The sequence below is a fragment of the Orcinus orca genome, chromosome 17, assembly GCF_937001465.1.
Source record: "Orcinus orca chromosome 17, mOrcOrc1.1, whole genome shotgun sequence".
Taxonomy (NCBI): domain Eukaryota; kingdom Metazoa; phylum Chordata; class Mammalia; order Artiodactyla; family Delphinidae; genus Orcinus; species Orcinus orca.
The window spans coordinates 85,721,950-85,739,680 of record NC_064575.1 but is presented as its reverse complement, the minus strand read 5'-3'; the positions used below and the strand labels follow the sequence as shown (position 1 = coordinate 85,739,680).

Below are 17,731 nucleotides of genomic sequence, written 5' to 3'. Positions count from 1 at the left end.
GTGCACAGTCCTGCGGGGAAGAGGGAGGGGGGAGAGGTGCTGAGAGACGGGCCGTGCACTTTGGAATGAGGGTAGAGACTGCCCCCTGCTCAGAATCACACCCCTACCTCCAGCAAGCCCTCTCCACCCCATCTGCCTTTGTCCCCTCTTCTCGTGGCCTCTGCCCAGGCCCTGCCCTCCTTGGGGGTCTGGGGAATTGCCACCCACTCCTCCATTCCCTGGACTCAGGGAGGGACCCCAGTCCCCCCATCACACACACTGACCTCAGTGACCCGCTGGGTTTGGACCTTCTCTCCTCTCACCCCCTGGGCCTGCTCTCCACCCCTGAGGGAGGAGGTGGCCTGGCCTAAGGCCCCGGGTCCATGGGGTTTGGAGCTCATCCAGGGGGCCTCCTCCAGGCTGTCCTCGTACTTCTGTGCCTGGGGAGCTTCCGTCCCTGTTGCACCCCTGCATCCTCACCCTCTGAAGCCCTCTCCTGACCCCTGTTAGGTCTCAGCCTCCGCCTCTGGTCTGGGTGGGGTCCCGGGCCTCTGGGGGTGCCTGTCTCCCGCCTCTGCCCCTGGCCACCCAGGCTCGGGCTTTGTGGGTGCCTTAGGCCAGGACTAGCGCCCCTGCTTGTCAAGGAGGAGAGCTGCATGGGTGGGGTGCTCTCAGGCACACGTGGGCTTTGCGGCCACGTTGGGCAGCAGCCTTTGTGACCTCCTGGCTCGTTCTGTGCCCAGGCACCCAGGGCATGCTGGCGTGCAGCGGGACCTGCCACACATCAGCAGAAACGCCTGGCAAGAAGAGCGTGAACCACGCGCTTTGGGTTCAAGGTCACCGGCCTCGTCGTGTGCAGCTGTCAGCTCACTTGCGATCTTCGGTGAGCCGGGGTCGCCCTGTCCCCATGTGGAAGATAGACCCAGGGCTCAGCATGGCTACGGGGCCTTCCCAGTTACGCTTGACTGAAACCCCGCCTGCCTGACCCTAGGTTGGGGGTCTGGTCGGGCTGCCTCCCTCGACTGAAGCCGGGACTTTGGGACGCGGCTGGGGAGGGGGAGGGGAGGGGCAGGGAGAGCGTGTGCCCCGAGTCCGCTCCTGGCAGGGAAGGGTTTCTCTGGGTTGAGACCTGGGAGTGGGGCACATGGACGGTTCAACCTGACCTGATGAGACTAAGTTGTCTTCCAAAGGGGGTGTCGATCGTCACACTCCCCACAGTGATTTGTGGGCTCTGCCCGTCCGGTATGTGATATCGTCAGATTCCCTGATCTTGGCCGGTCTGGTGGGAGTAAAATAAGGATGTAATTGTGGTCCTTATTTGCATTTCCCTGATCACTAATGCGGTTGGAATTTTTCACACGTTTACATTTATGTTTTCTTTGCTGTGAAAGGTCTTCACGCCTTTTGCCCATTTAAACACTTGGATTGTTTGTTTTACCTCCTTGGTGATTTGTGGAAGGTACACACACATGCGCGGGTGTTCTAGCCTGGACGCCGCTGCTCTGGGCGTCTGGTCCTGCTGCCAGCGTCACTGCCCGCCCCCAACGTGGGGTCTCCCGACAGCTCCGGGGGTCCCTGCACACTGTAGGCGCCCCCATCCCAAGTCCGGGAGATGTTCTCATTTGTCTTCTTCTACAGACTCCTGGCTTTGCCTCTTACATTCCTGCTCGGGTGTTCAGTCCCCCTCACCGTGTCTGAAGACCCCCCTCGTCCACCGCCCTGCTCCCTGTCCCACGGCAGCTTCCACGCATGGTCCCTCCTCTTCCTGCCAAGCCGTCTCCCCACACATTTCTTCCCTGTGTTCATCACTCCGCCTTTGTGCTAATGACGCTGTCTGGCAGGTGGGCCCCACCCTTATTACTTCTAGCAGCAGCTTGGGTCTCCCTGGCCCTTTGCTCTCCCGTATGTATTTTAGAATCACCTCGTCAGGTTCCATAAACAGCCCTGTTAGCATTTTTTATTGGAATTGCATTGAATCTATGGCTCAAGTGGGTAAGAATTGATATCCTTGTGATATTGGGACTTCCTATCTGTGAACACAATGTATCTCTCTATTATATTTATGTCTTTTAAAGTGTTTTAAAATACATTTTAAACGATTGTCTCCATATATATCTCATACATTTTTAAAGATGTAGTCCTAAACATGTATTTGTTTATTTGTTTCTATAAACAGTACGTGTACGAGCATGGTGCCGGTATATAGAAATACGTGTGATTTCTGTGAACTGAGTCTATGTTCAGCCAGATGTTAAGGTCTCATTATTTCTCATACTTTGCCTAAGAATTCTGTTAGGTTTCCTTTAAAGATAATCCTGTTATTACTGATCGTAACAGCTTTATTTCTTCTATCCCTATACCTATGCCTGTAATTTTGCTTTCCTGATCACTGTGTGGGCAGGGAGCCCTGGTGAGTCCTGACTTAGAAGGAGGGACCGTGGGCATCCTTGTTTGGCTCCTAATTTTAAAAGAAATGCTTCCAACCTTACCCCATTAAGAATGTTTATTTTAGATTTATTGTACTCTTTGTCAGGTGAAGGAAATTTGCTAGGAGCTTGATAAGACTTTTTTTAAAAAAGTATTGGATAGGTGTTCAGTTACATTGTATATATATACATCTGTTAAGACGATTATTTGTTTTTTTTCTTTTAATCTGTTAATGTGGTGCATGGCATGTGTAGCTTTTCTCACACTCGTGCCAGAGTAAATAGTAATAGTAAATAATGATGATGATTCACTTTCACTGAAGGTTCTAATTTGAAGAACCTTCACTGAAGGTACTATTTTATTTAGGATTTTTGCTTCTATTGGCCTCTACATTTCCTTACTTTCCTGATCTTGTCTGATTTCGATAACAAGTTTATATCAGCCTCATAGAATGAGTTAGGGATGTATTCTCTCACATCCTCTGTTCTATATTATAAGTTCTCATAGCACACACAAATCATTCAGGTCCTTTTTTTTTTTTTTTTATGCAGCACGCGGGCCTCTCACTGTTGTGGCCTCTCCCGTTGCGGAGCACAGGCTCCGGACGCGCAGGCTCAGCGGCCATGGCTCACGGGCCCAGCCGCTCCGCGGCATGTGGGATCTTCCCAGACCGGGGCACGAACCCGCGTCCCCTGCATCGGCAGGTGGACTCTCAACCACTGCGCCGCCAGGGAAGCCCCAGGTTCTTTTTTATCCTAGATTCTGTTCTGGTAAGTCACCTGTTTTTAGGAATCTATCCACTTGTCTAGGTTTTCAGATGTGGCGGCTCTGGGTGCTAATAATCTTGTTTATTACTGCACAGTGTCCCATTCATCTGAGGTCTGTACCTTTTCCATTCCTACTTTATCTGTCCAGTTCCTTTTTGCCTTGATCAGTCTTTCCAGAGGTTTGTCATTTTAATTAGTGTCTTTGGCTTTGTTGTTCTATTTTGTGCTGGTTTCGATTTTCGACTGCTTTCTACTTTTCGTCATCTCCTCGCCTTCTGTCTCTGAGTCGTACGGTAGTTCTTCCTCCTCCGAATGTCTAAAGCTGGATGCTCAGCCCATGAAATTTCAGCCTTTCTCTTTTTCCAACATCAGCATTTCGAGTCTATAAATCTCCCTTAAAGGGCCACGCTTACTACGCCCCTGCAACGTGTGATATATCATATGTCCATGATCATTTAATTTAAAATATTACGTCTATTATGATTTTTTCTTTGACCCATGAGTTATTTAGAAATGAATGTAAAATTTCTAAATGCATGGGGATTTAAAATTTACTCTTTTTTGTTACCTTCTAACAGTCGCATTTTGTTTAGAGGATTTCTTTTATGTGAGACTTGCTAAGACTTGCTTTATGGCTTAGAACTTTCCAGTTCTGTAAATATTCCGTACTTGAGAATGTGCTTGAGAAGAATGTGCATTCCTTCAATACGCAGGCATGGAAAGTTCTACCAGTGTCCACTAAGCGAAGCTTGTTAACTTGGTGATGCAGATTTTCTCTGTCTTTAGCTTTTGTGGTCTGCCTGACCTATCATAAATTGAGAAATCTGTTGAAATCTTGTACCACATTTGCTCGATGTGGGAATTTCTCCCTGTAGCTCTAGAAATGTTTGCTTTATATGTTCTGTGCCTCTTTTTTCTAGGTTGCATAAGAGTGTAGAATGGGTGTATAATCTCGGTAAATTGAAACTCTTAGTATTATGAAGTGACCTTTTCTATCCCCCATGGTGCTTTTTATCTTATTTATTTATTTTTGGCTGCGTTGGGTCTTCGTTGCTGTGCACGGGCTTTCTCTAGTTGCGGCGAGCAGGGGCTAGCTACTCTTTGTTGCGCTGCGTGGGCTTCTCCTTGCGGTGGCTTCTCTTGTTGGGGAGCACGGGCTCTAGGCGCACAGGCTTCAGTAGTTGTGGCTCACGGGCTCTAGAGCGCAGGCTCAGTAGTTGTGGCTCATGGGCTGAGTTGCTCTGCGGCATGTGGGATCTTCCTGGGCCAGGGATCGAACCCGCGTCCCCTGCATTGGCAGGTGGATTCTTAACCACTGTGCCACCAGGGAAGTCCTGGTGCTTTGTATCTTAAAACCCATTTTGTCTGCTCTCAATGGGTCTATTCCAGCTTTCTTTTGATTAATGCTTTCACTATATATTTTCCTATTCTTTCATTTTCGATATTTCTGTGCCTTTATGCTTTTGAAATGTCTCCAGCATTGAGCTGGATTTGAAAATCCATTGTGATGCTCTCGTTCTTTCCCTGGCTGAGCTTTAGCCATTGTTGATATATTAGCTCTTGTTTATCTCATCTTACTTTCTGATTTATACTTATCTTTATTTTTGAAAGCTGCTTTACTTTTTAGTACTAGAGTTTTAAACTTTTTGTTTTGAAAAAGAGTTCAAATTTACATAAAAGTTGCAGAGCCAGGACCCAGAGTTCCTGTATCCTTTAGCCGTACTCCCCAGTCATTGGCAGTTCTTTGTCCTGAGAATCCCTTAACGGCCACGATGCCCGTCACTCCTTAATACCTCAGCATGTAATTACCGAGGGCCAGGACGCTCTCCTGTGGAACCAGCAAACCAGCAAATTAACGCTCATCAAATACTCTCTTGAATCACAGATCCCATTCAGGTGTCACTGATTATTCCAGCAACGTTCTTTGACGTCCAGGATTCTAATCTAAACGGGTTTAGTCGTGTCTCTTTAATCCATTGTTTTTAAAAGTTCAATTTTTCATACACTTTATTTCAACCTTTCATTTGTTTCCCTTGAAATTTTGCCACAGAGTCTAAAGGCAGACATCGTCACCCTCTCTCCCTTCCTGACGGACACGTGGGCCTCTTAGCACTTGAGCTCAGGTCACTGCCTTCAGCTCACGTGCTGTTCTCACCCCCATCCTTAGTTCTCCGTTTTTTAAGGACCTCACGCCTGGGATGGTGTGATTTTTGCAGCCCGTGCTGATTACGACTCAGCGGTGTCATGTCCTTGGTCACCAGTCATTCCTTTATCTCAGATCTTCTGGGCTCTTCCTCCTTTCTGGATGTCACCCTTGGGGACAGGTCTCTTGGTGATCACATGGACGGGTTCTGTTTGTCTTTAATGCCGTTTTGCCCATGTTGTCTTTCACATGAGGTGTTGCTCGGTCCAGATTTCTGGTGTGAGTGAGATTTCCCTCCAGTGCCACCCGGCTTCCATCGTTGCTGCCGAGGAGTCTGCTGTTCGTCCGCCTGCCTTAGTTTTATCGGGATCTGTCTTTTCTCCCCAGCCAGTGGAAAATCTTGTTTCTGTATTTACAGTTCTGCGGTTTCCCAAGGTCTGTCCAGATGTGGGTTTGTTTTTCTTCTGCTCTGTGTGCTTTTGGATCAGTGGATGCCTGTGTGTATAAGTCCTAGAAAAGTGCAGCTGTCACCCCTTACATAGTGCCTGTCCTCTTGCCTCCCACATTCCCTGCCGTTCTGGAACACTGCCTGGACGTATATGAGAAACCCCGCCTTCTGTCCCATCGCTTTTACCGTCTCTTTTGTGTTTTCAGTCCCTGTCTGTCTTGTGGGATAATGGCTGATTCACTCGGGTATGCCTCTAAGTTTACAGCTGGGTCACATCTTCTGCTTAACTAGTCAACTAAGTCTTTCACTTCAAAAATCGTGTTTTTCAGGGGCTTCCCTGGTGGCGCAGTGGTTGAGAGTCCGCCTGCCAATGCAGGGGACACGCATTCATGCCCCGGTCTGGGAAGATCCCACATGCCGCGGAGCGGCTGGGCCCGTGAGCCACGGCCGCTGAGCCTGCACGTCCGGAGCCTGGGCTCTGCAACAGGAGAGGCCACAGCAGTGAGAGGCCCACGTACCGCAAAAAAAAAAATTGTGTTTTTCATTTCTAGAAGTTTATATCTTTTTCAGATCTTCTGTTCATTCTTAATAGTCCCTTGTGCCTCTTGATGACCGTATCTTCCATTCTTTAGACGTTTTATCCTTGTGTCTCCCTCAGTGCTTACAGTCTCTGGTTGTGTCTAATCTATTTCTTGACCCGCCTGACTTCCTCCTGGTTTGATGATGTTAGATTACGAGTCTGTGGCTTCACTGAGTTGGAACTGGGGGACTTCTCATCCAGAGAGCGTTTATTTCTGCTCTTCCAGCCGCCAGGGCCGCTACGGTGTTGTAACCACGTCTGTGGATCCTGGCCTCCCTTTCTGCAGGAGGTTGGCAGCGTGGCCCCTGGGTGGTCCACCCTGCCGGCTGCTGACATCTCAGCCCTGCTTCCTGATTCTCCTGCCCAACGCTCTGGGGTTGCTTTCTGAAGGAGGGAGTTCCTGGGAGACCACCCCCTCAGATGGGACTCAAAGAGTACCCCTTCCAGGGTCCTGCAGTGGGAGGGGTCCCAGGAGCGCCAGGTCAGCCCAGCACCGCGAGCTTCCTCGCTGAGCTTGGGTCTGGAGGATGTGACCTGCACTGGACACTGATTCCTCCAGGACCCACCCAGGGCAAGCTGGCAAGTGCCCAGGCCAGGAATCGGGGGCTGAAAACAGCTGTGGAAGCTGCAGGGCCTCCTCCTGGGAGGTGGGGAGAAGGGGTGACGCTCTGCCTAGGGGAATCAGATGCATCCCTGTCCCTCCCATGGGGACACCTCCCCACAGACTTCGGTGTTCCCAAGGTGGGTCCTTTTTGCCTGAACCCAAAGGAAAGACTCCCAAAGAGTGTGCCTCTAACTGTCAAGAGCAGGCTGGGGGTGGGGTCTCACGGTCAGCACTGCCTGACATGGTGGGCCCGGGGGAGGGGGGTGACCCCTCTGTTTCCCTGCTCCTCTCCTTGTCTGGGGCGGGGGTAGATTGTGGTCCCTTGTCTGTGATGTTGATGATGATGTTGAGGAGGAGAAGGCCAGGGAGGAGGCGTCTCACTGAGACAAATGCTTCTCATTTCCTGGTTGTTCAGCCCCAGGCTCTGGGCTCAGCACTCCCGAGATCTCTTAATCCTCCCAGCAGCCTGGGCAGTGGCCGTGCTCAATCCCATTTGGGAAGAGGAGACAGGCTCAGTGTTCGAGGACCGGCCAAGGTCACTGAGCTAGGCAGTGGTACGGTTGGGTTCACATTCAGGGTCTCTCCACCAGCAGACCTGTGCCCACACAGGAGAGTAGAACCCTGGGGACCTCCCTGGAGGAGGTGCTAGGGGCTGCATGTTCACAGCCTGCCCTGCGCATCTCTCCCTCGGCTCACATCTTTGGGTTCGCAGGGACAGGGAGTCCCAAGGGCAGGGTCTGGCTGTGGGGTTTCTGAGAATTCACACTTGTCACAGGGACTGGACAGGGACCAGCCATGCAGGGCATGCTTCTGGGGACAGGGGCGGGGGGCGTGGCAGCCTCTGGGCACTGCTGACAGGGGAGGGTTCTGTTGCAGGCTGGGGTGGAGCGGGGAAAGGGGGTCCTGGGAGGAACTGGCAGACGTGCGGGGGCAGCACACGGGCAGAGCGGGAGCGGGAGACCCTCTCTCCGTCCTCTGCCTCTCAGTACCTGCTTGGGCGCTGGACGGTGGCGAGCCGCTGGCTGGGGTCCACGGGTCCTCACCCAGTGCGGGCGCTCGGCTGGTGGTGGCGGAAGGAGCGGGGGCAGAGGGGATGGAATTGCCTGGCGTGGTGGTGACGGGGGGTGACCTGGGGGCCCGGGGAAGCCGTGCATAGAGGGCCCCAGGGTCTGGGGAGCCTGTGCCTGTCCCATGCAGCTGGGAAGGGGTGGGGGTACCAGAGGCCAGAGTCCTGGTGCCTGAAAGAGACAAAGAGGCTCCTTCTCCTGGAGAAATCGCTGGCGGAGGTGGGGCGTAATCACGTCATTAGGTAAAATAGATGGGCTTCCTTGGACGGGGCAGGCACGCCGCTGCCCTCAGTGAGAACCTTGGAGGCCCAGGCACGTGGGGCAGGATGGGAGGGACGGGGAGAAGCAAACAGAGGTTTGTCTCTAACAGGCCGCCCTCCAACCCCGCTCTGACACTCGCTCTAAGTAGGATGTGTTGAAAAGCTGCCAGGGGCAGGTGTGGAGGCTGCAGCCCAGCACGGACGAGCACGAGTGCAGCCTCATCACGCGCGCCGCCCGAGAGAAGCGTCTGACCCCCCAGGGTGCAGAGCGTCTTGCCCCTGCCCGGCGTACACCGCGGGGGTCCCTGGGCTTTCACCCCGGGAGCAGCCATACCCAGGGTGATCCCCTAGAGTCTGGGGGCTGTTCATTAACAAGCATGAAAGCGTGCATGTCCACAGCATGAAGTCACCAGGGACCATTGCGTCACCTCCTTTGATTCCACGAGACCTGTTCATTATCGCGTTTTGTAGATGAGAAAACTGAGGCTCAGAGGGGCCAGGTTGCCCACCTAGCGCGGGGTGGCAGAGACCGGAGACCTGCCCGTTCTCAGGGAGCCGCCCTCGTGCCGGGCCCTTTTAGATGAAGCAACTTGTGTGAGGCCTGTGTGGTACTGGTCACCAACGCAGCCCGCAAAAATACAAGCCCCTACCATGTGCCAACCGCTGTTCCCAGGGCTCAGGGAACGATAGTGACAAAGACCCTGCCCTGATGGAGCTGACGCTGCCGTGACGGGAAGCAGACACGACCAGGAGTGAAGGAGACATCCAGCTCGGCCCCTGGGAGAACCAGCAGAGAGATGAGTCGGGGAGGGCTGGCAGTGCGTAGAGCAGGAGGTGCCCTCTTAGATAGGATGGTCAGCAAGGGACAGCTGACAGGGTGACAAATGGGCAGAGACCTGCGGGAGGTGGGCTGGGTCGTGTGATATCTGGAGACGAGCACCCAGGTGGAGTGATAGTGCGTGTGGAGGCCACTACCCCGCTCAGCCCACGCCAGTGCTGCCCCCTCGGTCCAGGGACACCAAGTGTCCCCTGCCTCAGGGCCTTGGCACGTACTGCCCTCCTGCCTGGACTGTGCTCGGAGACTGGGGAGAGGTAATCTGGTGGGATTGCTCGTGCCTGATGTGTCCAGGCCATCTGGCACAGGGAAGGTGCCCAGGGGAGGCTCAGTGCAGAAACGAGGGAATGGGGGTCAGGGCTGAGGGCCGGGGGCTGTGACCTCTTTGGGGCATGAGTTTCAGCCTGGATGCTGCCGCCCCACAGGTTCCTCCTCCTGCCTCTCCTGTGGGCCTCCCGGTGGGTGGGGTGGGGGGACGGCTGGAGGAGCAGGAACTTTGTTACAGAAGCTCATTGCAGCCAAAACACAAAACCAAAACTCAAACAGGAAGTTCCCCATAACCCCACCTCCAAGGGGAACACTGCTGACAACATCGCAGTTATGATGCTTCCAGCCATCGGATCATCACACACACGCGTGTGCACACGTATTACACAGATGGGAGCTGCTGGTGGGGAGGCCACCCTCGCCTTTCACTCCTCGGGCCTCCCCGGGCCCAGGAGGCTCTGCTGTTGGCTGTGCCCCGACTGCCGGCCCAGCGCCTGACTGGGGGCGGCCTCAGGAGCATCTCCGGTTCACACTCGCTGCGGGGACCGTGTGGCTGTGAGTGCCCATCACTTCCTGTGTAGCCCCCGGTGGCACTGCTGGGCCGGGGAGCCTACGTGGGGCCTTCTAGCTGTTACTGAGTGCCCTTGAACCTGGAGGAGGTCCCACCAGTGGATCCGCCCCACCAATGTGGCAGGAAGAGCCCGGCCCCGACCGCTGGCTTGGTTCAGCCGCCTTTGCGTCTCAGCAGAGCTGACCGGCAGCGTGGCCTCCACCGGCAGGAGGACACAGGCTGGGCTTGACTCACCAGCGACCTTCTGTTTGAGCTGCTGACCAGTAGGGAGCCTGCTCTGGGTCTGGCATGTGGCAGGTGCTGTGCCCCTGGGCACCCCCGAGGTCGGTCACCTGGCCCATTTTACAGCCGGTGCCTGGGGTCCGGCTCCCGGCCCTCCTCTGTCCCCACCGGCAACACTGCCCAGGGTGGGCTGCCAGGCCTGGCCCAGCCACGCCCTGCAACTGGAAGTCATGGTCGGGGAGGGGAGGGCAGACCAGCTCGCCTGTCCCGATCAAGGAGCGGGGCGGGCATGGGGTGGGGCTCCGGCCCCGGGGGTACTGGACCCAGCCTTCTGGTCAGGACTTGAGCCAGCTGGAGAGTGGACAAGGACAGTTCAGGCCCTGGAGGGACAGGCCTGCGGCCCGTGCAGGACCTGCTTGGCCTAGGGGGCCTCAGCTTCCCAATGGAGCAGCAGACGAGCCCAGAGCTCTCAGCCGCCCTCGGGCTCCAGCCTCGGGGTGCGTGCCCCGAGGCCCTGTCTTAGGGCACAGAATCCCTAAATCAAGTCATAATTCTGAAATTTTCCCCCAGCTGAATGTGCCCATTTCAATAATTACAGCATTTGTAATCCACTTAGAAAACATGGTATTTTTGATGCTAACACTTAAGAAACAATCCGTTCCACACCCATCCATCCAAATGGCTCCGATTTTGAATAATTCTTTTGAAATGGAGTCTAAATATATACAAATAGATGTTTCTGAAATGTCATGTATTCTGAATACATTTGTTTGAGAAGCGGCTTCTGGGGAAGGGGGTGAAAGCCCAATGGCTTCTGAGGAGGGGACGAGGGCGCCCAAGGGTCAGAGGGAAGGGGCTGGTGGGGAGAGGGGTCGAGACAGGACAACAGAGACCACGTGGCCCCAGGAGTGCCCCTCGCTGGGAGCCCCTGGGTGAGTCATCGCCCCTCTCTGGCTTCCTGCTCCCCAGGGCCTCGGGGACCAGCCCCAGGGTCCCTGCAGGTGGTGGCAGCCGGGGCGGGGGAGGGAGTAGAGTGGGTGTTGGTCCCACTGAGTCCCAAGCTGGCACCTGATGCTCAAATGCCCTCACCCCTCCCACCCCGCCCCTCCCTCCGTCCTCCCCAACAGAGCCCCTATCTGCTGGAGGCAGGGGACTCCAGGGCCCGAGCCCATCTGGCCCACTCGTCACGGCACAGCGAGTCCAGAAGTTGCCAGAGGGCTGGCCTGATGGCTCAGCACACGTTGGGCCTCCGGCCTGCAGCCCTGGGCCCCGGAAGAGGCTCGCGCTTCCGTGAGCACCTACTGTATGCGGGCCCTGCTGGCCTGGGACGCCTGTGACAGGGCTGCCCTCGAACTGGAGGCTGAAGGGACAGAGAAATGAGCCGTGCCGGGTCCAGGAGGGGCATCCACCTTCAGAGAACCCATGGGGAGGGGTGTCATTGTCCCCCGTTGTCACATGAGGAAACTGGGGCTCAGAGAGGGGAGGTGACTGCCCGAAGCAGCTCAGAGTGGCTGGTGTGACAGAGGAGCCAGGCGCAGGCCAGTCTCTGGGCGGGGGAGGGGGGGGATGCGTAGAAGAGGGGGCGGGGAGGGGGGCTGCCAGGACAGGCTGAGGTCCTGCCACGGGTATGGGTGAGTTGCTTCCCCTCTGGTGTGTCTGGGGGACGCGTGGGCCCGTGCAGCGTGCACTGTGCAGCCATGGTCGTCACTAGGTCACTTCCTGCCCTGCCTGCCGTGGCCACGACTTTGCTGTGGCTGAGGAGTCCAAGAGCAGTTGGCGGGGGCAGTCCAGGCCGGGCGACCAGTGGGGCCAGAGGGGGCAGGGAGGGGCGGAGCGCTGGGCCTGCACGTCCCACCCCAGAGCTGCTCCGGGGCCTCCGCACCCCGCTCCCACCAGGCCCATCCCCAGTGCAGGGCTGTGGGGCTGGGGCCTCTCCTTCGGCCACTCCACTGGCGCCATCTTGGGGTGCAGGTGCAGCAGGCGGGTGTAGGGGGCGGGCCTGGAGGGGCCTCTCACACCCACCCCCCGGGCCCCTCCCCTGGGGCCTGTCCCGGGGGACTCTGCTACCACTGCTTCCTTTGCTCTCCCAGGACTGTGTTACTTGTCGGAAGTTCCCTTCTGTGACCTGCACCGACTCTGTCTTTGAGTTTCTGTGTTTGTTTTGTTTTCTGTCCTTTGCAATGGGTACCCTGCAACTATCTGGGGTCCCTGATGTCTGCGTGTACTTAGGGCTGGGGCGCTAACATGCTGGCTGGAAGGGGCTTCGAGAAGTGCGAGCCATCGTGAACTTTACTGGGGTCGCGGCTTCCCTGGGCCGGCTGGGTCTTTGGAGAAAGCTCTCCCTGCGGGGCTCAGGGCCGGCGCTGCTGACTCTACCCCGAGCCCTGCTCTGACCCCCAGCTTCTGCTCCCCTCACTGGGCCTGGAGTCCCAGAGCCCAGGGTCTCAGAGAATTCCTCCAGAGAACAGCCCTTGTCCCCGGGGCCGGGGAGAAGCCTGGGGGCGGGTGTCAGCACTTTAAGCCGGCGTCCTCCTGCCCTCCGCTGCCTCAGACGCCCTGCTTGTCCAGTGTTCTGGGAGCCAGCGTCTTGCTTCTCACTGTGGCCGGGCCCCTGCAGGCCCCGGGGGTCACCTCCTTGCCCTGCTCAGCCAGGATCACCTCCAACAACCTCCAGCTCCTGTGCCTCGCACTTGCTGTCTTTGCTGGGGTGCACACGCTGGGCCCTCATTCTAGGGGACGGGGGAACAGGCAGAGGACAGCACGTGGGTGAGCGCATTGGACTGACCTGCCGGCGTCCACCCTTCCTCACTGCGGGCACGAGCCTGTGGAGGCCTGAGGACCGTGTGTGTAGAGCCCCTCCCTGGACCCCATGGCCGGGGCGGCTGCTTTGCTCCTCTTGGGCAACTTGCTTCCACTGAGTCCTGCTGAGCTCGGGGCAGCAATCCTCCTGAGGGTCATGGTCACCTTCAACAGGTGTAGAGGGAAGGAGGCAAGTTTGGTGCAGAGGGAAGCAGGGCCAGGGACCCCAGAGACAGCTCCCGTTGCAGCCAGGGAGCACCTGGGAGGCCATCCTGGAGGCAGTGATGCTGGAGTTGGGTTTTAAAGAGTGAGGAGGAGTTCTCTGAGTCAAGAGCTGCAGAGGCAGAGGGAGGGACATGTGGGAAGGCCCTGCAGGGCTGGGACGTGCCGAGCAAGCCCCCTTCCCAAACCATCACATAGCCACCTCTTCTCACAGCGGGAGTGGGCCAGGCCAAGCCAGGCCAGGCCAGGGGGAGGCCGCAGCCTCACTGAAGTGGCGGGAAGCCAGCCGGCATCCTGTGCTGGGGCTGGGAAGGTGCAGCTCTTCCCAGCCAGGGAATTAATTCAACAATTACTGCACCAGGACTGCTTCTGACCCCATGCAGCTGACACTAATTGGGCCCCAGTCAAGAGCGTAATTCAGGTTAATTGGCTCCCCACCGCCCGCCCCCATCAGCCTCCTTCAGCGTGGGGCTGCCGTGTAAGAGTGATTAATCAGCTGATGGCTGACAGCCGGGCACCCGGAGTGTGGGGAGTGAGGCGGGAGGCAGGCGGGAGAGCCCCTCCTGGGTGGGGAGGCAGGGCTGAGGTCCCCCTACTGGCTTCACCCGCCCTGTCCCCCTGGGGTCCTCTTCCGCCCTTTCCCTCTGTGGGGTCTCTGAGCAGCGTTGTCCCCACACCCCTACTGAGGGGCTGTGGGCGAGCTGCACTTCCCAAGCCTCAGTGTTCGCACCTCTGAAATGGGTGTGCTCGGGCCCCTCGCAGGGCTGTCCTGAGGGTGGTGGTCAGTGTGTAGGACCCAGCACCTCTCCACGGGGATTGAGGCGGGCAGCCACCAGGGCGGGGCTGCTTTGTGTCTTGGGAGCCTCTGCGTGGAGCCTGTTCCCTGGGGCCCTCGTGATGGTCCTGTGGGGACAGGACCTGGACAGAGGGCTGGGAGACTCTGGGCCACCCACCAGCATTGCTCCCAGACGTGACCTGTGGTCCTTGCTGCCCGGACACGCCCAGCGCAGGTGCTCACCACCTCCGGAGGCGTCCGCAGCCCTGACAGCGTCCTTGGTGAGGCCACCTCCTCCACTGTAGGACGTGACGGCCTTGATGGACCCTCAGCCTTACTGGTCTCTGGGCCCTCGCGTCCTGCACCCAGTTCCTGGGAGGTCAGAAGCAGGGTCCGAGGGCACCCAGGGCAGCGAGGGCAGTGGATGAGCAGGGCTGAGGTGAGTAGCAGCTGTGCTGTTGTGGGGGCGCCCAGGGCTGGCCTGGACGAGGCCCGAGACTCCGCTGGACCCACGAGCTCTTTGTCAGAAGGCCCCTGGCACCCAGGGGCATCGCTGCTCCCCAGGGTCAGCGGAGGAGATGGACCAGAGCCTGGTCTGTTAGTCAGCTCAGGCTGCTGTAACCGACACCACAGACTGGGTGGCTGAAATGGTGGACATTTGTTGTCTCACGGTTCTGGAGGCCAGAAGTCCAGGATCAAGGTGTCGGCACGGCTGGCTGCCTTTTTTTTTGACTTCTTTTTTTAATTTTTATTTTATATTGGAGTATAGTTGAAGAACAATGTTGTGTTAATTTCAAGTGTACAGCAGTGATGCAGTTATACATGTACATGTATCTATTCTTTTTCAAATTCTTTTCCCATTTAGGTTATTACAGAATATTGAGCAGAGTTCCCTGTGCTATACAGTACGTCCTTGTTGCTTATCTATTTTAAATATAGCAGTGCATACATGTCAATCCTAAACTCCCAATCTATCCCTCCCCTCCACCCTTCCCCCTTGTAACTAGAAGTTCCTTCTCTACATCTGTGAGTCTGTTTCTGTTTTGTAAATAAGTTTGTATCTTTTTAAAATTTTTTACTATTTTTTTAAAAATTATTTATTTATTTTTGTCTGCATTGGGTCTTCGTTGCTGCATGCGGGCTTTCTCTAGTTGCAGTGAGCGGGGGCTACTCTTCGTTGTGGTGTGCGGGCTTCTCATTGCGGTGGCTTCTCTTGTTGCGGAGCATGGACTCTAGGCATGGGGGCTTTTGTAGTTGTGGCACGTGGGCTCAGTAGTTGTGGCTCCCGGGCTCCAGAGCGCAGGCTTAGTAGTTGTGGCGCACGGGCTTAGTTGCTCCGTGGCATGTGGGATCTTCCCGGACCAGGGCTCGAACCCATGTCTCCTGCATTGGCAGGCAGATTCTTAACCAGTGAGCCACCAGGGAAGCCCCATTTTTTTAAGATTCCATATATAAGTGATATCATATGATGTTGTCTTTCTCTTCTGACTTACTTCACTTAGTATGATAATTTCCAGATAATTTCCATGTTGCTGCAAATGGCATTATTTCATTCTTCTTAGTGGCTGAGTAATATCCCATTGTATATATATAAGACATCTTCTTTATCCATTCATCTGTCAATGGGCATTTAGGTTGCTTCCATGTCTTGGCTTTTGTAAACAGAGGAAAACATAGGCAGAACACTCTTTGACATAAATCAAAGCAATATCTTTTTCCATCCGTCTCCTAGAGTAATAGAAATAAAAACAAATATAAACAAATGGGACCTAATTAAACTCAAAAGCTTTTGCACAGCAAAGGAAACCATAAACAAGACGAAAAGGCAACCCTCAGAATGGGAGAAAATATTTGCGAATGATGTAACCGACAAGGGATTAAACGCCAAAATTTACAAACAGCTCATGCGACTCAATATCAAAAAACAAACAACCCAATCAAAAAATGGGCAGAAGACCTAAATAGACATTTCTCCAAAGAAGACATACAGTTGGCCAAGACGCACATGAAAAATGCTCAACATCACTAATCATTAGAGAAATGCCAATCAAAACTACGATGAGGTAGCACCTCCCACCGGTCAGAGTGACCATCATCAAAAAATCTACAAACAATAGATGCTGGAGAGGGTGTGGAGAAAAGGGAACCCTTGTGCACTGTAGGTGGGAATGTGAATAGATACAGCCACTATGGAGAACAGCATGGAGGTTCCTTAAAAAAACTAAAAATAGGGCTACCATATGATCTTGCAGTCCCACTCCTGGGCATATTTCTGGAGTAAAACGTGGTTCGAGATGATACGTGCACCCCTATGTTCATTGCAGCACTGTTTAGAGTAGCCAAGACACGCTGGCTGCTTCTGCGGCTGTGAGGAAGACTCTGCCCCTCCTGGGCTTGTAGACAGCCATGCGCGTGTTCACACAGTGTTCTCCCTGTGAAGCTGTGTGCAAATTTCCCCTTCTTACAGGGATGCCGGTCAGATGACCTCTCTTTAACTTGATGGCCTCTGTAAAGGCCCCATCTCCAAATAAGGTCCCATTCTGAGGTCCTGGGTTTAAGACGTCAGCACGTCTTTTTGGGGAACACAGTTCAGCCTGTAACAATGACATCCCAGGTCTGTGGCCTGGTGTCCTCCACAGCAGGGGGCCAGGGTGGAGCCCAGTTGGGGTCATGAGAGCTTGATGTGGACGAGGGCACCCCCCACCAGCTTGGAGACCCTCCTGCCTTTATAAATGGCCCAAGCGCCATGCAAATGAGCCGTGCCCACTCTAGCGCCTTGAGGGCCTTTCCAGACCCTCTCCCTTATCAAGCGCAGCATATGAACAGGACAACTCATCCTGCCCCCGTCGGAAGTCTCTTCTACGCTTTCCTGGAGGGCCATGGATGTGGTCAATACCCTTTAATCGGGAGCTGGAAAGGTCAACCCGTCAGTCGAGGTGGTGTCCAGGGCAGCTGCCTGCTCCCCAGAGCTCGGGGAGGGGCTCCCGTCTCAGTGGTTGCGCCTGGGGGGGCGAGGTGCGGCCTCCGGCTGAGGGACCTGGGCTGCTGCCTACCCCCCACCCTGCTGCTGGCACTCAGTTGGGATGAGGCCCGCAGCTCTGGGCAGCCCAGCCCCGCAGGAGCTGGATCCTCGGCACGGGAGCTCCCTACCGGTGGGCGAGGCTGCAGGCGTGGGGGCTGAGCGGAGGCTGGGGGCCTCTGCCCTGTGTCGGGAGGGGACCCGGGGGCTGTGGAGCAGAGCACAGCATCAAAGCCTGCTTCTGCCTCTGCCGTATGTCCTCGCCCAAGCATCTGGTGGCCCCTGGGCCCGCCTGTCACCACCCACCCGCCTCTTCCGCTTGAAGTTGGTGGAGAGGCCCCATGTGGTTTGCTGGGGGGAAGAGAAGGGACGGGAAGGGGCTGGGCTTGGTGGAGGCTGGGTGTGGGCTCAGAGGGCCCTGGGACGTCACGCGCCTCCCGCTTCCCCGCAGGTGACCTCTCCTGCTTCTCTTGGGGTCACGCTCCGCCCAGCTGGGTCCCCTGGCTGCTGCTGTGCTTCCCTGCCTCCCTTCGCCTCCTCTGCTCATCCCGGCGGGGGTGGGGTGGGGTGTGGAGGATGGACGAGGGGGGACCAGGGAGGGACAGGCCTGGTGCAGATCACGCCCGAGCAGGCGCTCGGCCGCTGTCCAGCGTGAGGCCAACTTGAGGGCCCCCGGAAGGTTGATCTGGGCCGGGCTGGGTGGGCACAGGCCCGCCCCCTCCTCCCTCCCCCCCCGGCAGCTGGGG

General features: G+C 55.9%; 1 protein-coding gene across 2 annotated transcripts in view; it reads left to right on the top strand.

Annotated features, from left to right (window-relative positions):
- The window catches only part of TSNARE1 (t-SNARE domain containing 1), a 395,042-nt gene that overhangs the window by 96,764 nt on the left and 280,547 nt on the right, over window positions 1-17,731 (top strand). The window lies entirely within an intron of this gene.